Below are 22,800 nucleotides of genomic sequence, written 5' to 3'. Positions count from 1 at the left end.
TGCAACACTAGGCTACCTGTCGTGTCATTCAGCCTGTGGAGCAAATTGTAATCTTTGTAGTTGGGCAATAAAAAGTGTAATTATGCTTGACCTCTCACAACTTCTGGCACTGTAAATCTAGTGTTCTTTTTATTGAAGAGAACTTCATTGGAACTTGAGTGACATTTTTAAAGGACTAATTATTGCTTAAATGAAAGGATTTTTGGTCATTCTGGAATCACTATACTCTGTAGATTTGGTTTCAACATATTAAGGTATTTGCTTGATAAATGTTTTTGATTGCAGGTTAAAACAGATATAGTCTCACTGCAGCCCAGCTCACTTCATCTTCAAGTACTTCAAGTACTATATCCAGTAAGGAAATCTTCAGGAATCACCCTCAAAGGGGAGAGGTAATGATGTCCTGAGAGGAGGCCTACAAAGCTCCCATCGGACATCTGAGTACAGACAACCTATCTCATGCCATAGGTGCTTTACCCTTTAACCAAAACAGAGTGAGGCTATATAGGGTGGGCAAGAGGCTACAAAACCTGCAGCATATGCTTAGCAAGAACTGTTCTGGAGAAACTGGATCTGTGTTTTCCATTCCAGGTTGCGATTGGGAAGAGTTGGCAAGATGTCAATGCCTCCCAAAGGAGATATAAAGTACTGGCATATAATCCCTGGCCAGAATGAGTGGCATCGTGTTACTTGTTTAAAGTTTATAGCTGTCTATCTTAGAGACATAGGTCTTTATAGGACTTATGGTTCATAAACCAAATAGCTGTTAGAAGAAGTGCCAAACAGCATCCTCCCTTACCTTATAAAAAATTCTAAAGGGGTTTTATAACAAGTTTGATCCCAGGCTCCAATCAGTAGACAGCCGACAAGTGAATTACATGAAGGCTCAGTGGTAGTGAAAAAAATAATTTGCGTGATTTTCAAAAGAAATATGAAAGGGAGTTTTTTGTGTAGTAATAAAGAGCAGGAAAGTATGAAGACCACCACTCCTGGAAGAAAGGGCATCAAAAAAGTCCCCAAAAAGGCAGACTCAGAAGGTCAGCATGTATTTGCTCAAGTTTAGTTTTTGGAGCATTTCTGGAATTCTATTGAGTATGAGGACATCGCTAGCTGTTGTAGTTACCTGTAAGTGAGTTTGTGCTGTGAGAAGTTTTTGGTTACCACTTTTCCTAACCATCAAGAAACCTAAAGTTTTGGCTCTTTTTGTCTCTGAAATGTTATATATCCTATATTACAATGTGGTTTCCTAATAGAACATATTATTGTTTTATGGAGCTTGGGCTCATGCAAGGATGAAACCAAAGAAAGGTCAAGCAGAGATTTTTGAAAACTGGCAAAAACCTTGTCTATCCAATGATTGGGGCACTCTGCCCTGAAACGTAACTTCTATTATCTGTCCAAAACAATCAAAATGCAAACAGGTAACAAAGGTATTATCATTTACTTGAAAACATGTGAAATTATACAGAAAAGCCAAAGTAGCCAAATAATGCAGACAGAAAAAATTAAAAAGCATTATCCTCTCTCACATAACTAAACAAATTACTGTCCTTTTCTCACCTCGTATTCCTTTCCCTCTCAGTATCCATGGCCTCTCCTTCTTACCATTAATGTGCCTTTCTTCCATTTTCGAATTCATTGATTTATTGGCACTGTACAGCCTTGAACTCCATCCTAGGATTACTTTTCCACAAACCTTTGGAATTACTTTTGGGGTCAGGAATATCTTATTGAACTCTACATCTGCAAGCTAAAGAACTCCATGCAAAGCCTTGGTAAGAAACAGACATACAAAATAACTTCCAAACTGCCTTCTCTTTGTTTTAAACAAAATGATCCCACCTATTTCTACTTGTCACCTTGCATAAGCTATTCAGTCTTTCCCCCCAGTCCTTTTATGATGGGAAAATGTTTCAGAACATCATCATCATCTTCCTTCACATATACATTCTTCAAATGAAGGGACCAACCGCTGTCTAGCAATTCCTGAATGTGGTATACTCAGAAACTCGTTATTTGCCAGGGTGGATTGCTGGATTTCTTGGCTTAGCTATCGATGAACTAACATCCTATGTCAGACCATTCTGGTGTGACTTTTGCTTTGGACAACCATGTGCCAGCTGGAAACCTCCACAAAATATACAGATACGGTTATGTATACCTGTATATCCCTGTGTATTGCATTTTTGTGTTGCATTGTTATTGATTTATGTTCATTAAGCCAAGAAGAGATTAAAATAAGAATGAATTTAAATTAAAAATTCTAAATGGTGATACCAAAATGTGTTTAAAAGAGTCCTCATTTCACAACATAAAGAATGAATAATATAATAAACTAATCACCATCACAAGTTGTTGATACCTTTGACTTAGTACATGGTTAATTACACTGCAGTATAAAATGCTGACTACACTAAAGATCAATAAAGTTTGTTGGTTTAGCGAGCAATGCTACTGTATTTTGAATGTGTTCCTTTGCACTAGACTATTAGCAAAGTCTCTGTTGAAAAACCACATTCTTTCCCTGAGGGTGAAATATATGTATCAAAAGACTATAGCAGAATCGAACCAAAATGACAGATTAACCAAAAAGTAGAAGAGACTGATCTTTAAAAGGAGTAGCTTGAGAATGGTTGGGGAATTCTAAAGTGCAGAATGGGAAATCAGATTTTTTTTTAATCCTTCCATTAGTCCCATTCCCTTCTCTACCAGCAACTCCTCTTGCCACACACACACATATACCATAGATAAACTAAAGCTATATATTGTAGGTACACTATAGGAATTTGCACCTCTGTACAAGAATACACAAAGATCCAGACCATGTCTGTACAAAGCAATATAATCGAAAGGTAATAGAGACAGGGATGCAGAGGAGAAAGAAAGAAGTTTCTGAATATACAGTACAGTCTTTAGCAGTATGATTAGATGTACTAGTTATAGAGCCACGCATAGTATCATTTAGAGTGAATGCATCTTTGGAGTCTCCAGTGGCTCACTTAGTGCCTGGAATGCAAAAAATGAGTCATGTAGGTGTTTAAATCCCAGACGACATTCTGACTTACAAGGGTTAAGTAGTTTCAATGGCTGAGTACAGACTGCGAGATAGGCTTGGCAGGCAGTATCTTCTGCCTTGCTCACCAGTCCCACAACAGCTGGCAAGATGTCCTCTGGGGAACTTGCCAATGATCCTGGACTTGAGCGGGGTGGTAAGTAGACACTGCCTGATTGTACAGTCGAAACAAGGACTGGATTTCACCCTCATATGGGGAAAGTGACTGAATAATTGGAAAAAGACACACAAAATATGAATACATAGAGTATCTGGCATCTGGTTCAACTGGTATTATGTCTATGCTTAAAATATAAAAGAAAAAAAAAAACTGTTATAATTTACTTTAATTAAATGGTGTCATTGTCTGTGATGTTTTGAAGTATGTCAATGTGATTGGCTGCCTAAGTGTTACTCATAGTTGCCTCATACATCTACTTAGATATACTCAGTTATAAATTACTATAGTTGTAATTATAATACTCATTTTATTATAACTGTTCAAGAAACAATACACACACAGTATCAATAAAATGTAAAAAGGCACCATTTTACTTCGATTATGAGTATTCTGAGATAAATTCTAATGATGAGACAGATTACAAGAATTTGTACTTGGATTAGTGAGTAAATGGCAAAAGCCTTACATTTTAATCTTGGTAAGGAGGACTTTTTCCTTTGCAATTTATTACTCAGAAGTGAGTCATCTGAACTATACTTCACATGAATATAAAGAACAAGTCTATCTATCTATCTATCTATCTATCTATCTATCTATCTATCTATCTATCTATAGTACACTCTACATATCTATCTATCTATCTATCTATCTATCTATCTATCTATCTATCTATCTATCTATTAGATGTTTTTCATTGTTTTAATTCACTTCAAATTAAAAAATATCATTCAGATAAATTCAAACTTTTATTATCCAACAAAGTAATACCACCTTTGCTGAAAATTCTAACCAAAATAAAATGATGCAAAATAGGAGCATAAAAATTCATTAAAACAGTATCGTACATATCATTTTTTTAAGTATTTCTTTCAATTATAATTGCTTACCTTAGCAGTTCCTTAATGGTCAGCTCAGACTGGGAGACAGATGTAATTCCTGCACAACATGAAAAATAGTAATAATTATTTAGCCAATTATTAAAACTAATGATTTTTATTCCCTTTATGTTGTGGATATCAAATTGAATGACTTTATCTTTAGAAAATGTTACTAACAATTTTAGGGGAAAAAAACATACAAATATATCCAGAACTTAATTGAAACATGAAATTAATTTTATGATGAAATAAAGTAAATACAATTAGTTTGGAAATACAATAACTTCTATAATAAATATTTTAATCTTAATTTAAATGAACATTTAACAAAATCAGTGGCCCTTTGATATTATAGGAGTGGGATGTTTCCATATCACATTTAAGAAGCAAAAAACTGAGAAAATCAATGATCTGCTTTGAAAACTCCTTCATTTACTGAAGGCAAGAAGTTCTAATTCTACCATTCAGGTGTTCAGACCAAACATTTAGAAATATCAACTAATAGATACCTGAGATAACAGTGCAAGAGTATTGTACTTGGTAAAATATTAATAAACTGCATAGTGGGAAAATTATAGTTTCATTTGTTGTTGTTTAATGTGTTACAAAACTTCCAATTACAGTGCAGTTCACCAAAACATCTTACACTATAACACAGTGTATTGTTAATTTAAACTCCACTAGGTACATGTTCAATATAATAATTCAATGATCCTATTTGCTGAAATCAGGAAGTAATGTGTAACATATGCAAAATGTAATCACAAACTGAGCAAAAAACGTGGAAAACTTTAAATCTATGTGACGTTTCCTTTTGTTGGTATACATAGAAAAAAGCAGTACACATTTCCGTGTAAATGCTTTCTAATTTATTTCCTCCCTTTATTATATTAATTCTACAAATGTGACAAAGCCTTCCTCCATCCTTTGATCTTTTCATAATAGTTTATGTTCTCTCTGGCATGTACAAATAATTTCTTCATGTGTCTGTGGCAGCAAATAGCTTTAATGCCATTTCTATTATAGTTTTTAAACATCACTGCTCTATATTTACAGCACGCTACTGGTGGTACCACAGAACTATCTGTGTGTGTGTGTGTAATTTACTGTATATGTGTGCTTGTGGTAAAGGCAGAACAACTTTGAATATGCTTTTTTTTCAATTAACACTGGTTTAAATTGTTTTATATTAGATTTCAGTCATAGTAAGAAAACAGCTTCAAAATGTTAGGCTGTAAGTTGTCCTCAACCTGTATACTGAAGGTATATAATACAAACATGCAAAAAATGTAAAAAATAACATTGAAAAGCTGACAAACTCTAAATATAAAGTTGATCAACAAAAATTTTTTGAACCACGTCTTTCTATAGAGCAAAGTACAACTTCAAATTTTACAGAAGATAAAGTGCTGTACAGTATGTGTGTTTTGTAAGAAGATGGTGAATGTAATATTGTGCACTGATATTTGTCTCTGTCTTTAATGCACACAGACATCTGATAATGTGAATCGTTCCCTAAACCTTATGATGTTAAGGTAGCATTAGTGCAAGGGATGAATGGCCAGTATAATAAGAATTATTGACACCTGCTAGTACAGCTATATGACACGGTGTTATAAGAGAATGGTAACACTTTACCTTTAAACTACGTTTTCTAGCTATATTATCATTTTTTGCAATGTGTATTTCAATACTGATTCTATATTATTTTCTTGGTACTCTCTGTTCTGCCAGGTTAATAATGTTAACATTGTAATTCTTGCAGGTTTTCTTGAATCTTTATGATAGTATCTTCAGTAGTACTTAGTAAGTGTGTCGTGTCTGTATTGGTGTTTGTTATGCAATTTGGTTTCTGGCACATTTAAAGACCTAATAGAAACACGTTTTCAAATATTTGCCTTTTCATTAACCAGATACTTGCTTCTGAAGTGGAGTGTTTATATATATATATATATATATATATATATATATATATATATATATATATATGGAAGAGAAGGTCTGTGATACGGTTTGCATATTAGCAGTTGGAGATCCACAAAGGGAGAAAATGAATCACGTATCATAAAGTAGTTTTTATTCCTGAGCTTTCAACCCCTACCAGGGGTCTTCATCAGAGGATAATGCTTAGACTTACAAGAATCAAAGGCAATATATAGCAATATCTTACAGGGGGAGGGGGTGGCTAGGTCCGTGTGGGGGGGTGAGGTTGTTGGGAGTAAAGTCTTGTTTATTAAGAATAAGTTCTTCTTAAGTTTGTATATGCTGGATTTATGTCCAAGTGTCTGTTGATGGCGTTATAGATAGATAGATAGATAGATAGATAGATAGATAGATAGATAGATAGATAGATAGATAGATAGATAGATCTGTGAATGTCTGTGTGTGTTCATTCGATTACTCAATAAAATTCTTTTGTGTTTAAATACCCAGCGTTTATCTTGTTGCTTCAGTGTGTTCACTGTTAGTCATCTGCACATATTTAATGTACTTTAAAGACAATTTAGAAACTTTACTTATAATGTAATACCTTTATCTTTGACATGTATTAATTTGCTGGTAGGACTTTATCTGTTTATCAATTTACCGTACATTATTATTGATAATGATTTAGTTAAAACAGATCTGCAGTGTCCATCACAGCAAAAATTCTTAAAATAAATTGGTAAGGTGTACACTGAAAAAAGTATAACATTGATGTTGTTCATTCAACGTAAATTTTCTCTTTCAAGCAACTTAAGATTAGTCATTTAGTGTTGTAGCTTGAAATATTGGTTTCAGATCTCAATCAAAGTAAAAAAAATTGTTTGTACCAAAGTAAGTTATGATGGAGGGAATAAACGTTAAAATCCTACTTCAGTTAGCCTAATATTTTAGGTTGCTCGTGTGCTGTGTTTGAGGGGTCGTTTGTATATTCTTCCGGTCGAACTATCCAGCGTCATGGCTTTCCAACTGCCAAAAGAGAAGAGCAACTTGAAAAATACATTAACTTCAGTATAAAACAAGTGAATTGCACCCAACCACTCTAAATGTTTGCCTCAACTTAAAAATTGTGGGATCAATAAGCTAAAAAGAATTATATTGGTTCAGATTGAAAATATTAAGTGTGAATCATTACCAAACTTTTTTCAGTGTATACAACTTTGAAAGAGAATAACAAATGAAAGAATGGGCTTATTTTTAATTACTCAAGATTTACAGTTGGAGCATTTTTATTAATATATGAAATGCCAAATTAGCTTATCAAAAGCTGACAAAAAAGTAGAAGTAAACTAGAAATTGCTAATAATTGAAATTGGAATATTTTGCCATAAAGCTAAACAAATTTAGCTTTAGTAATCCAAAGCTGTCAGATGATTCTGGCTGACAACACAAACAATGTCTTCTGCAGTGTTTTGTTCATTTTCTGTTAATCTTGGCAAAAAATGCATTTCTCAGTTTTTAAGGATCTCAGTGGCGTATTGTAAAAAAGTTAAACCTGAATAAGTAATTCTGCAGGTCAGGTCTTTCATTCTTTTTGCTTCTTTTATACTAGTTCTGTTAAAAGACGCAGTAATGTACGCTCCTAGTTAGCACAGTAAACGTTAAACTTTGTTTTCACTAAATAAATGACTCCTGAGATAATGCTGCTGAAACACTGAGCTGCAAGACACTTTGGCCAATTCTCAAACCTTACATCATCAACTGCAAGAGTTACCTACTGTATATACGACCTGGAGCTTCTCAATGGCTTTACATGAACAAACACAGTATAAAATCATTTATCATAAGCAATGCTATCGATACAACTTTGAACTGCTCTTATCCTGATAGATTGAGGGGTTTGTGTTATAGTAGTGATGTCAACCGTTTTATGGTCATTTAGTAGTTGCTAATTTATAGTATCTTAGAGCACTTTTCATTTGTTCAATGTTAATTTTGTAATGCTTGTTTCAAAATGAACCATACCTGATTTTGACTCAGTTATATTGACCTCATTTGTAAGTTTCTTTGGATAAAAGAGCTAAATGGATACATGCAAATGTCAAGGAAAGATAGAGAAATAAACCTAAATCTAAATCTAACAGAGAAACCATAAAACCTTCGGGATAAACTGTCCATGGATGTGTACTCTTTATCTGTGTAGCTTTAAATGACGTTGACCACTGGATAACCAAGAAATTAAGTCTCAAAAGCAGTTAAAACATGCGGATGAAGAGCGCTGATTTTATCAAAAACTTAACTCCATCTTTGTATAATTTTTAGATTTAGATTTTGCAGTTTTTTTAGTTGTTGTACACAATTTGTCCAAATGTTTATCAATTCAATTGTTGACTCAAATGTACTAAGATATACTACAGATGAGCTGATCACGGATGTTTCAAGCAGTGGTTGAAGGCAGTGGCCTATATTCAATCCAGGGGATGGGTTTACGTATGACTGACAGACCAGCAATGTCATCCCTCTTTCATTCACACATTTTTCTGCTTTTGTTCTTGTAGTCCTTTCACTATTAGTAAAGAGCTTAGCCATTAATAGGACTATACTAGACAAGCTATTAGAGAATTAGGTATAAAAATGGCGGGCAGCTTTCTTAATTGAGTTGGTCTCGTCATACCTGGGAAATGATTCCGAATCATTCCATTTTTACTTTCGCTACCAATGAATTTACCAAATACCAGCATAAACTTGGATAATAATTGCATTCTACAGTAATGGATGAGTTTATTTAGAGCTACTAATGTGTCAGATTTAGGCTAAAACAGCTTATTTAATCATTATCGATAAATCCATTTTACCATGTGCAATAAAGACATTTTACAAAGTATGAATAACTCTGCAGTTTCAGATAGTGACAAGCATGCACCTTTAAGTTCAATATGTATTGTAATAACCAAATTAAGTGTAATTATAATAAGGTGATACCTGACAAGACTGGTGGAGAAAAACACAAACTTTGGATTCAATGTCAACACACCAAAACCACCTGATGAATTATCCATGTGGCTCATTTTCCCACTAATTCTACTTACAGGGCGGTTATAAAGCAATATATTTCTTGAGTTCATTTACTGGGCAACTTTAAGACCTAAAATGATATTGCAGGGGTATTCTGGTGAGATATTATATGGCTGAATGTGCCAGTGATCCTAAAGAGACCTGACACTAGACAACAGGCTCAATTTAAAATTAGGAATTGCTGACATTTTCAGTGTTAACAGGGTTGAAATTTGCTTAATACACTAAAATGATCAAAAAGTCCTATTAACTGCAGGGGAAGTGCACTCTGCTTGGTCTCAAAGTCACAAAATATTTCAGCTGAAATGTAAATTCAGTTCATGGAATGTCATACTTTGCAAATGTAGCATTGCAATATGGCATTTATGGCAATTCTGCAGTGCCATGGTATATATAGATTTTTTAATGTTGAGAACAAGAAAAGGAATCTCTGCAATATCCAGAACGATATTTGTTGGAGCTGTATTAGTGTGTTCATGTGAAAAAATGAAATGGTTTGGTTGTTTAAAACTCCGCAATTTTCAGACTTCATAATATATAAACTCTTCGCTGGAACTGCTCTAGATTTGCAGTTTGATAACCTGGAAGAACCTGGAAGTAACTGTTAACTGAAACTTTTTAGTGTCTGTGACATGCCCTTTCAAGACATGGCCTTAATCATTTACAGAAAAGGAATTTCTGTCTGTTCAACGACATATATTTATCTTCTGCAATCCCAGATATGAATGCGACAATCTGTGTAACTGCAAACAAATTGGGCCTTATACTGGAGAACCTGGGTCCTCCAGAAAAAGATTACTGTGTGGTATTTATTTTAAAAACAATTAAGCTTTATTAGGCTTTGCAGTGTAAATGCAATTACATTTATTTTACTTATTGTGCAATCAGCTTTTCATAAGACTTAATTGAGTCAAACTTTATATCAGTATGCTGTTGCTGGAGTATGTGAATTTCCCCTTGGGAATAATAAAGTATCTATCTATCTATATATCTTTCTATCTATCTATCGATCTATCTATCTATCTATCGATCTATCTATCTATCTATCTATCTATTCTATCTATCTATCTATCTATCTATCTATCTATCTATCTATCTATCTATCTATCTATCTATCTTATAGTATATTCTATCTATCTATCTATCTATCTATCTATCTATCTATCTATCTATCTATCTATCATGCTACAACAATAAACACCAAAATGGAAATGAATATATTCAGTAATTAAGCACTAAAAAGTTTATAATGAACATTAAATGATACAAGGAAAGGTTTATTGTAATGACCTACTTTATATTTACAAATTAATTGTAAAAAAAAAAAGCATAAGCAATCACCAAGTTTTTGAAACTGGACTGAAAACACACCTATAGTTTTTTTTTCCCATATTTTCATATGCTTATAAAATCAAATCAATTAAAATGTCTGAAGTGCTATCCTAGGAGAAAGGTTTAATGTTTTTACCCTACAACTGCACAAATACCTGCTGTCTATTTAGAGGTCTACAAAAAATATAAAATCCAGATTCTTTTACTCTAGGATCACTGTGTAAAGACCTGTGAACAGGGAATGCATTGCCTATCGCTAAAATGTCACTGTTTCATTGTATTTTTGGACCTGCAGTCCCAAACTAAAGAGGTAACTGAAGCATTGGGACTTCCAAAAATAAACACAATTTCCTGCTGATTCTCACACATACATGTTCTTGCCACAATACTAGCCTGTCCATTTTTATTTCTCAATAACTGAAACACACTCACACAAACATGTAGGAATTCTAATAAACTACATAATAACTTTAAATATTTACCTGGTTTTTTTCCTTTAACATATTGAACATCTCAATTTCTATCAGACCTTAAGAGGTGAGTAATCTTTGAGTCTAAGTTTCTAACTGTGTGTTTTTACTTGAGGAGTTTTCATTTGTGTATAGATTGTTAAAACTCGCAGCATGAAGTATTAAAGGAAATTTAAATTTTATTTACCTAAATGTAAATTAAAGAAAACAGTCTCAGAAGTGCAATTTTTAATTTGTTTTTTATTTTTAATTTTTATTTTTAATTTTTATTATTTTTCCCTAAAGGAAATGCTGGCTATTAATCAAACCGAAGATAAATAAATCCAGCACCTTACATCAGTTAACCTTTATGGGCCCATACCCATCTAGTAACTTAGGCCATTTTATACAAGAAGTAAACTTGATCGTGGGAAAACCAGGTTAGAACTTTTCACAAATTCAGCATCTCCCCTTGAATCAAACCAATTAGTCAGGCATTGTGGGATACACCATCCTTTCAATACGTTGTAACATGTATTGCTTGTAAGTAGTTTGGCCATGAATGAACATCCATCTCCAACTAGAGAGGTCCTTACTAAGCCGTTTTGGGGTTGGCTCTCTGAGCAGCCAGTTATGGGAAACATGAAGGACTGCTCAAGGAAAAAGACAGGTTGAGGCACTCGAATCCACTATGCTGCCTATTACAAACTGAACACAATGCATTAAGCTACGTTAAATGGGGCAATTGTAAGGTTTACAGCAGAGGTAGAATAAATTAAAAGGCCTACAAGAACTATAGACATTCTGAAGTGTTTTTCAACCTAGTTTTTACACTAATGTGGAATTATATGCAGTATCCTATTCCAAAGGACTTGTTGATTTTTTTGAAAAGGTGAAGTCTTTCTAATTCCAATTAAAAAAATACCTCCCTGCCCCCCTCTAAATAAATAATGTATTTTATTCCGCAGAATGAATGCTGACCCTATTTTGCATGCTTAGCAGTATCAGGAGCTGCCATTTAAATCTTGTTAATCAACTGAATACTGTTCATACTGTTTAAGTAATAACAAACAATATTCATGCGCAATAAAATCAGCTGGCGACTATGCATTTTTTCCTTTTATAACGGATTTTGTCCTAGGAGATTTTATTTTCTCCTTACAGATGGGCGAGGAAATGCGTCACAACCGAGCTCAGATCCTGGAAAATCCACATGTTTAATTCTCGTTTTGCGTCTGGGACCCTACAGATCATGGGATTACGGCTGTAAATTTGGATTAGTAACGCTATTGCAAATTGTATGTGGTGTATGTTTTTTTTTTTTTTAAACGCGTCGCATGATTTTCCAGCCCACATGAACTATATCTTTAAAATGCGTTAGATAAAGGCAACGCTACCCTATTCTTGTCATTAAGGAGTGAAACAAAAAGTAACCCAAAGCATTTTTGAATGCATCCTTTATCAGCCCGACCTACATGTTCACCCACCTAAAAACTGTTTTGATGAAGCCATAACGATATGTTCTATGGAAGAGAAATCGAAAATATCGTTGCAGCAATTTCAGTTTCACATTAGTTTCCATATGCTATATCAAACACTGTATGAGTTACACTTTTACACATACACGGTTACACATCACACTGATACTGGCTAGAGAAAAAATGTTTAAATATTCCGAAAACTAATCAAACAAATCTCCTCCTCGCATATTTGAGTCATCGTTCATCGTCAATTTTAAAGAAAAGCTCGAAAGTCAATTTGAAGCTTTCAAATCTGTTGTATAATTTCAGACATTAGTGTTGCAAAAAAAAATGCATGCGCTGCTTGAAAACAGGGATTCATGGTGCACAAAGGCCATTTTAAAATGAGAATGGATTGTGCTGAATCGAAGTTTTTAAAAGGGTTTGGAACTATTTCAATACAACGTCTGGGGAGACTGGGGGGTTGAAAAGGAGCGAAAGAGCGAGCACTTGACCCTGGAGGCGATCTGTTTAATATTCAGCACCATGTTTTGGGGGGACGTGAATGGACAGCTCCCAATGTGGTCTGTCTGGAGAGATTATGGGATCCTAACAATACAGTTGCAAATCCCACCCAACTACATTGACAAAAACCCTTCCTGTGAAACGAACGAGGCAATCTGAACTATTACAAACAGACCATGCAAATTGCAATGTTTCTAAACGTCTGGCAGAATCACCCGCCTCCAATTATGTATTGTATGATGTTGTTATTCTACCAAAGTAACATACGAACAGATTTCCGCAATTATTGTATGTTTCCAGGTAAAATTATGTAAATAAAAATCCTACTTTATGCAACCGTGTTTAACCAACGGTGTTTGAAAAACATGACAAATACACGTGCTTTCGTCACGAAATGAGTGCAGAAAGTATATATACAACGATCTCTTGCTGCGCGTATTATCGCAGGTTATACTTCATTTAGTATAAAACTGAACTTAAGTGTGATTTTTCTTAAGAGTATGATTTGCCTACAAAAAAGTATACTTTCTTATATAGCTGTTTTCATTTTAATGACAGTGCTTTAAAGCTGTGTTGCCAAATCACTTCAAGCCAAGTTAAATAAGAATTCTTCAAGATACAGTGAGTGTCGGTGACGAATTGCCCCTTAAACATTTCCACGGATGAAAACGTATTGTATTCGAGGGACAGTAAAACGTCGCCCTTATTCTTAAAGAAGATATCTACAATGCAGAATAATTCTCAGTGTTTAAGGGTTTGCTCTTCTAGAATTCAACTCCGCCCCTTCATCCCATTGAAAATCACCCCCTCATTTCTGCTCCACTTCACTTTGTACAAAGATACCCGACTCCACACAAAAGCAGCTGCCAGAACCGATGAAAAGTGATCAAATTATCAAGAACTTGACCCCTAAGGGGGCAGTGCTATAGACGATCCTCCAGTTTTCCATATAAGACAAAAATCCAGGAATGCTAATGTATCTGGCAACTTAGCTTTCACACATTTTAATGCAACTTTTAAACAGGTTAATTTAAGGAGGCGGCTACATTTCCAGGCTGTCACATCTCGCAAGCTGATACAAGCTGGCGGTTACAGTCTACATTTACTGTAGCAAGAACGCAATATTTAGTAGTTAATGGCAAGGAGAATCGCAACGAGAATCTGTAAACAGGCAAGGAAACAAAAACAGAATGATCGAAGTTAACATCTCAGTTTGCCAAGTTTGATGCGTGTAATCAACAGCAGTGAAAGCCATTAATAATATTGTTTTGTTAAATACAACATCTCTTACATGCTGATAAGAAAATATAATCTTACCTTTATAATGAAGACGTACGTTTACATTCTTACAGCGAATTTCCTGATGTTTGGTGTGTCCTCCTTCGTTTTATTTATTACGTTTTTTTTTTTGTTTGTTTGTTTTTTTTCCTCATTGTTGTTTCTCCCAGTTGTAGCTAAGAACGCAGGTCTGGAAGTCATTTCTACTTTCGGTTATCTAGCTTTATGACGGCTGAATAACACTCATACAGCTAGATAACCAAAGATAGCAACCGACTCCCTCTCCACGATTGTAAAGTTCAAATGCCAGCCTTTCAACCCCTAAATGAAAAAAAGTTGGAAAACCATAAACTTCTGCCCTACGCATTCCGTAGTACATGCTGCAAGTAAACGTACTCTTCTGTATACTGTACCATGCACATCCTCTGGTTTGCCTTTCCATGGTTGGTATTTTTATAGTTTATCGAATATAACAGAAATTTACAATTTACGTTTAAAAATACAGCATTCACTTGCCGAAAGTTACTGAGATATAGGGGACCATAGCCTGTCTAGAACTGTGCACTAAAGTACATCGATGGCTGAGAAAAAGAGGCCCAATTGACATGCTAATATTCCTCAGCTGGATGACATCATGAATGATGCAACCAATAAGGCGCTTGAATTCAAATCATGTCCATTTCCCGCCTTTTCCATAACCTTTCCTGGTTAATCTTCTTATATATATAAAAATATATCCAGAACATTACTATTTTCATTTGAAGTATTATTTGTACTAGTACATATCATAGAAAAAGTTCTTGTGCAGATGTGCAGAATAGATACATTATAAAATGAGCAAATATTGTTTAACTCTAGGTAATAGAAGGCACAGATGATACTGAAATTGCATTTATTTAATTTATATATGCATGTGTTCCATTTCAGCAAATTCTGCAAGCAACTAAACATGAAGGAAAATATACAATGTGTGTGCCGTGCATTGCTATGCCAACCTTCAACACTTCCCAAACAGAAATAAAATCAAATACGTAATACCTTCATACTCAGAATAAATTTAAAAGCATAAGAAACATAGCTGTTTAGGAAATATTGATGTACCTGGGCTTGTTTGCGCTATAAGCATGTATCAGCTTTCTTCATAAAATAAACATTTCTTAATAGTAAAATCCATTTGTCACACTCATTAAATATCATGAAAACAATTACAGTTATAAGAATAGGTGCCACTTATTACAAATCTATGTAAGACTTTAGTGGTGAATATGTACATTTTATAACCCTTTACTACCATCTGAGACCAGGTCGGCTGCTGCTCAGGTGTAATAAGTCACATGGATCTGCGCATCACATGCATCATGTGGCAGCCATTTTGATCAGGTGAGGTGTACGGAGGCTGCTATTTGTCCTGCTGGAGATCAATTTGATGCTGGGTAAATAATTTCAAGAAAGCTGAAAATGTGCAGTTTAATTTGTATTATTTTTATACAAATTATCTCTCCAAAAGCTACCATAATATGTCAGAGATAACCATCAGAGTTGGAGTTTTTAAGAGTCTTTTATTATATTTTAAATATATTGCAATGTGTTTTTTATGTCAAATATATTCAGCATTACGTGCATTTCTTAAACTGGTTCAATTAAGCGTTTTCGTGGCTTAATTTTTCAGTGAAAGGAAAAAAATGACCCATTTTAGTATTTTCGCGTGTTAATTATAGCAGTGATGTCCATGATTACCTCACATCCTGCAAATATTTTAAAGTAGATATTAGCGTATCACAACAATGAGATCAACTGCCATTGAAATAATGAAAGAAACTAGAAATCCTAAATTTAGCATGACAAGCAATTTTTTCATTCATTCCCCCATCGACCCAATATGTGATCTTTCTTTTTTATTGGGTTATTCCATCTAATGTTTTCTTTCTAACTATGATGTGTGTAATTCCAATATCACACATCGACAAGTGCATTTTTAAAGTTACTTAGCAAACGTCATGAACGAATTACCAGAAAATGTCCTAAAATTCAGAAATAAGGCGGGAATACCGAAAACCATAAGAAAAAAAAATGTAGTTTTAATACTTGTGCCAAATAAAGTCAACAGTATATTTTAAGGGTTTGAAAAATGTTTTCATCTAGCTCACTTACTTAATTAAATCAAGTATTACCAAAAGCAGCTAACAGATGAGTCACACGTCCATAATAAAAAACATTGTGTTATATACCATAAGTAACTTATATAACATTTAAAAAAACTTTCCCGCCCCGCGCAGCCTGTGGAGCATTTGTACCATCCTCCGTGCCCAGACATGGGGTTTTCTCAGAAAAGTTCCCCACAACTACACCCCTTAATATTAAAAAGATTACTCTGTTAGGGGTCTCTGAACTGGTTTGGAGACGGGGAAGGTGCCCCGCGATGGTGTCCTGTCAACGGTTTGTCATTGATTGACATCACATATGCCAGGCAGGACAGGCTTATGCCTCCTCCATTTGATAAAAGTGAACCGTTAAGTGCTCACGCTGTCTATGATGTGTTTAAAATATGTGTAGATTCAAATAATCAAAGTATTTCAAATTAAATGATGAAAATGTAATGCTTACATAATCCAAGGAGATTTTTGTAAGAGTACGTCTGACATTCATTAGCCATTATCACATATTCACAAATGTGCGCTTTTAATATTTTTTTTTAAACACAATCTTAATGGAACACAAGAATAATTATTTTTCGCACTTTAAAAAACAAACAAGTGGAATTTTAATAAATTGTTCCTATTCCAGCGAATCTGGGTTTACGGAAGAAACACGTTTTTATATCTGTAGATAAATACAGCTAGCCAATGTAAATTGCGTACGTCCTCATGAGTTAATGGAGCAGTAATAGGAAAATATATGCTCAGCAATGTAGACTGTTGAGTATTTGAAATATCTGTTTTTGGCTTCTATTCTAATATTGTACATAGGTTCACCTAACGCTCAGGCACATCAACAGTGTATGTAGTACTTCAGATATTCCAAAACTTCTGCAATCGTCATTCAAAAGACACCTGTGGATTATTTAATGCTTGTATATATATGGTATGACATGATTGCATTGCTTAAACGATGTACTAAATTGGATAATTTTTTAAGTCTTTATATTTCAACCTAATTTAAATCATACCGTTTGTTTTATTTTCTCTTTCTTCTTTCATTTTAAGGTTTGCTGTAAAGTGATAGATACCGTCATTAAATGCCAACTGATTTCATTTCACATTGCCTTCTGTTTATTTTTAACAGAAAATTAAGGTCCTTCAACACTTTTTGCTTTATTGTAATTAACATAAAGAATCCATTTAATATTCACGTGCTTTCCTTTAAACAATTTGAAAGCTTTATTGAAAAAGATCACCAGCATTAACAGTGAAATACGTAAATGAAATAAGCAGGCGTGTCAGAGCGGGTGCTGTTCCTTTAAAAGCAAATTATCAAGTGGTTCATGCAAATACTTAATTAAATTACCTTCTGATGAACCCACGTTTCCCTTTCACTTTACGTCCATTACGTCTGACGTCACATTCTTTAATTAGGAGAAGTTATTTTTAGTCACCCTGGAGTAACCTCAAGTTATTGCATGCCTGAACTGCTGCTTCCAATTACTGTTGTGATAGAGAACTGGGGTCTTTTCACCCTACGTTTCAAATACTTTAAAGGCTTTACACAATAAGAATAGCGTGCAATATTGTTGCGTTTGCTATTACACAAACCAGACCTATGGGCAAGACATAACGGCTAAAGAAAAACACTGTATATATTAACACAAATCCGAACATAAGTCTACCTTGAAGCATATCTTAGTGCCCATCACAAATCATTTTAAATATGCTGATAACATATTTCAAGTGGTTTAAAATAATTTTACAAGAAACCAGTTAATTAGAACAGTAAAAAACATCTATTGACGAGGGCAGTTAAAGGCCCAGTAACAGCATTGTATATAGGTCTATTAGTAAACTCAGCAGATATCATACAAAATATAATAAAATTGAGCCTTCATAAAATTCTATATGCACCTCTAATAATCTGGAAGAGTAAAAAATTAACAATATGGGTTTTGATTAAAATTATTGCAAACATGTAAAATTAAATATATGCCTCTGACTAAAGCTACTGTATATGTATTATATGTATAAAATGCATAGCAGATTGAGTTTTGTACATTAAATTTTACATGTATTCTTTATATCCAATCGACACGTCCATTTCATATTAATTTACATTAAATGTGCCTTTACATTTTTACATTTCTTTGGCAAATCTCATGTACTTTTTAATTTAATTTTCACGATAACAAAACACAAGAAGTATCAGATAAATAAAAAATAACTCAGTCACTATGAGTATTTAAGAACTTTGCAACCTGACACTAATAAACCAAATATCGTTGTGGCAAAACAGTAGATATATTAAATCTAAAATGCCACAGGACCAATCAAATTGACAAATAGGCCATAGAATCCAATTACTTGAATGGGTATCTATACAGCATACGTTTATCAATTTTAAACTTTTCAGAGAACTAATTCACAGAAAGAGAAGTATTATAAAATTCGAGGGTTTAGTTTTGTTTCCTTCACTGGGATTTTCATTGACTAGGCTACCTCTAATATTAGTCAGGCTCAAATTTTATATTTTTTATTTTTTGTAATATAATATATAGGTTGTTGGTCCTCAGGTCCTTAGCATTGCTACTGGATTATTTAAATTTGCTTTACAAATTACACAGTACTTGTCGTATTATTTCTTACAGTTACTTCCACAGTTAACTATTGAGATATCTCTTATTTTTCAAATTTAAATGAACTGGGAAGCATTTACATTGTCATTCTGCTCAGTTGATGGACTTGACCGTGGAATTGAAACTCCAGCCGAATGTGTGGGAAAAGACCAAAGGGATGCCATTGACTGGCACTCCGGGTCAGCGCATTCGAGCTGTTGTAAAGCATTCTTTTCGCTCCCTATCAGACGGACTGCCAATTTCTAGCTTACCATTGTCTTAAATATTAGTTTTTAAAATAGTTATTAATAACATGCACTCCCAGCATAATCTATATCGTAATCGACTGCAAAATGACCTACTTTAAACCTCGAACCGGTCTTCCAGAGAATATAGTGCTAAAGCCTTAAACCTTTGTACAGTTGTCATATAAATAACATCCTTACTTTCGAATAAGAAAGAATTCTTCCATTTTTGTTCCACCCAAACATCTACACGTAACTGTGTCTTTTGGTGAAGCAGAAAGAGCATAAGGCTCCGGCAGGGTAGACGCACTGTCGGCAAAAGAGCGTTTCCTCCAATAGTCGAAAGCGATGAATTTTCAGATGAACAGATGATACAGCACCAAATCAGGAGCAGAAGAGAATCACTGGTAAGGGTAATGAAATGATTATTTTGAAACGTGGTGCCAATCCTCGATATTTGGAAAGTCTCTCTTCACTGATCCATACACTATATCATTATTTTATTTCCAAGATGGGGAACATGCTGGAAAAGCATACCCTTTCTCCGCACGGTTTCATTTTATAGCATCCTCACTCTCAGTGATGTCTTAAAGCTCTTTTAATATTTTTCGTTTTTCCTTTCACTGATTTTATCACACTCGTTGCCACTGTTTTCTCTGTATCCCATCACCCTCGCTCCCTCTCTCCTCTCTTTCTTTCCCTCTTTCCCCTCTTTCTCTTTTGCTTGCCTCCAAGCCTCTGGTTTCTCTCCAAGAGCTTCCTCTTCTGGCAGCTCTCGCCTGCAGTGACGTCACTCCAGCAGCAGTCTACTGGGCAGCCAATAGTAGAGCCAGAAAAAGATGGGCCCAGTGGGGGTGCATGTGTGCGTTCTGTGTGTCTATTTGTGTGTGTGCGTATATATATGTATGTGTTTGTGTGTGTGTGTGGGGTGTAAATGGCTAATGGGCTATTTACAATATATATTTTCAAATCAGTGTTTCCGAAAAGGGTTGAATTATGAATGGCAGCAAAAGGAAAACAATCCATAGTCCTATATTTTTCATATTCTCAAAACTTAATTGTTACTCATTAGTTAGTTGAATTTAAAAATCCAGACTCGATCTGCCATACAATGTTAATATTAGGTATTTTTTCAGCATAATTGAAGCACAAGTAAATTAATGCTATAGGTGTAGCCATTTAAAATATTCACAAATAAATCTACCTCATTCACGAAATATTTTAAAAACGCAAATTGCTTTTATATTAGTAGATTTACAGTTCTCATATAAGGAGTAAAGAAAGAATCATTGTATCTAATAACATGCTTGATAAGTTACCACATGAACGGGGAAGAATGAGTTACGAATTGTTTTAATTTAAAACAAAATCACAAGATTCGTGCTAAATATTTAGATATTTACTCTTGCTATTGAATAGTTGCATTTATATATCACAATGGAAAGGGACAAGCATATACAATTAATTACATTGTTAAACTGGTATAAAGAACTTTACATGTATTTGGCACACTAGAGTTTTAACATATAATGTGCGTGGTGCTCGAATACATCACAGCATAATTTGATGTCAATATCTACATCTCTGACGTTTCAAAAATCAGATTCACAAGAAGCCATTGTTCATTGGAAATAAGAATATAAGTAATACATTTTAGCTTTAATACAAAACACAATATCTAAGAAAACCTGGATTTAAAAAAAAGCTTAAAAAAAAAGAGTATTTTTTAAGATGCTATTTTCCTGAACTTGTTGACTGCCGGCCCCTTGCAAGGTTCTCGTTCACACGATGTTCAGCAGGGGAGCGGCCTCTGTCTGAACTTTTCAGCAGGTTCTTCAATCGATCAAATTCCAGAAAGTTAGACTGGCAGTTAAGGCCATGTTCACGGCCATCCTCGAAACCTCTATAGTTGTAAAAAGTATTGCAGACAAACAAATAAACCTATTATTATTATTATTATTATTATTATTATTATTATTATTATTATTATTATATTCTAGTTACATATTGATATTTTATATTTAAATTACATTTTTGTAGAAATTTCTTAGTTGTTTTATTCTAAGATCTGAATTGTTTAACTTTTGATGTATTTTAAATCTGTGCGTTTAAAAACTGATAACTCTTATATTTAAGAAACTTTATTTATTGTGTTTGCGCTACTGTTGCCTTGCCTTTGTGAAAAGGTGACATTTAATTTAAAATAAAGTATAATGGCATCTTATAGTCACATTATGAATATGTATATATAATCCTAAATTAGCAAAAACAATGTTTTATTTAAAGGATGTGGAATTTTTAACGTCTGGAATTCAAAAAAAAAAATCTTAAATGTTTCCTTCAGCTTTGTGATATATAACAATAACAGCGTCTTTGAAATTATTTACCCCAATAATTAATTAACAAGGGCCAGAGTTAGCCGAGTGCATAAGCATCGTTTCATTAAAAACGTTTCCTATTGAATTATATCTGCTCCATTGCAACTGAAATAAAGACGCCAAGCCAACTTTCAGCCTGAGCACTTTCTCACCAGACTCGGAAGAGAGACAGAGAGAGAATGAGAGAGAGAGAGAGAGAGAGAGAGAGAGAGAGAGAGAGAGAGAGAGAGAGAGAGAGAGAGAGAACTGTCTCTACTTTTCAATACAGTCACCCAGTCAGCGAACGTGTTCTGCAATTTAACTACATCTAGATTCTTGGGTCGGGTCACGACAGGAATCCATTGTCCTCCCAGAGCGAGAAAGCCCATTGTATCTAGACGCTTAAACAAACTTGAGACATCAACCACATCGGCCCCTAATGGAACATGAGTTACTTGAGTAAGCCACCATATTTAAATGTGTCTGGCACACACCGTTCTATCTATCTATCTATCTATCTATCTATCTATCTATCTATCTATCTATCTATCTATCTATCTATCTATCGATTTCGATAGGCCGTCACCAACGTTTAAATCTTATTGATCTAAAAAAAAAAACCAAGTAAACATAAGTGCATATTGAATTTTTATAATAATATTATAATGAAGGATGGATGTTTTGCAAAACTACACCACCGTATAAGTTGTTTAAATAAAATATATTGATCGCAAATTCTCAGCCAAATATATCATTTATATTTAAAGACGTTACGTACCTTCTACTTGCATCTCTCCTAGTTGTTCCTCCAGGAAGGACGTTTGGTAAAATAAAACATATTTGGCGGAAACAACAATCTTTCAGTTATATACCCTGTTATCTTTTTCCCACTTTTCTTCAGATCCATTATACACCTCTAGTACTTGCTGGCGCAATACTGGCGTTAAACGACTGATGTCTGTTGAGTACGAAGATAATGAGAGATGAAAATTACACGGCGATATCATTTCTAGGATTAAAGCCTATAAGATGTAGCACTTCGGCAAAAACTGTCCACGTAGGCCTATACGTCACCTATAAATAGCACTTGCAGTCATTTCATCTTAACCTCCCCCCAGAAACTAAGTCGTGCAAGTCGCATTACTTGCATTCGGTCTTTTTATTACGTTAAAATGTGTGTGTGTGAGTGTGAGTGTTTAATTGCGTTTTGTTTATACAAACACTAAAATGCAATTACTAGTAAATATTTTTTGAACTATTATTATTACCTTTAACATTTGTAAAGG

At 34.1% G+C, this 22,800-nt stretch overlaps 1 long non-coding RNA gene across 2 annotated transcripts in view; it reads right to left on the bottom strand.

Annotated features, from left to right (window-relative positions):
- The window catches only part of LOC120541418, a 49,287-nt gene extending 26,757 nt beyond the window's left edge, over positions 1-22,530 (bottom strand). Inside the window, exons 1-3 of one of the 2 annotated variants that reach the window (XR_005635999.1) lie at positions 22,293-22,530; positions 14,193-14,474; positions 4,121-4,169 (exon numbers count right to left, since the gene is read on the bottom strand). This is a non-coding gene — a long non-coding RNA (uncharacterized LOC120541418). Of the gene's footprint in view, positions 1-4,120; positions 4,170-14,192; positions 14,475-19,358; positions 19,903-22,292 lie in introns of those variants that run through there. The other variant, XR_005636000.1, reaches the window with a different exon arrangement.
- Between the last annotated feature and the right edge of the window lie 270 nt (positions 22,531-22,800).

This window comes from Polypterus senegalus, chromosome 12, assembly GCF_016835505.1.
Source record: "Polypterus senegalus isolate Bchr_013 chromosome 12, ASM1683550v1, whole genome shotgun sequence".
Classification (NCBI taxonomy): domain Eukaryota; kingdom Metazoa; phylum Chordata; class Cladistia; order Polypteriformes; family Polypteridae; genus Polypterus; species Polypterus senegalus.
Note: the sequence above shows the minus strand (reverse complement) of the source record. Positions and strands in the feature narration are given on the sequence as shown.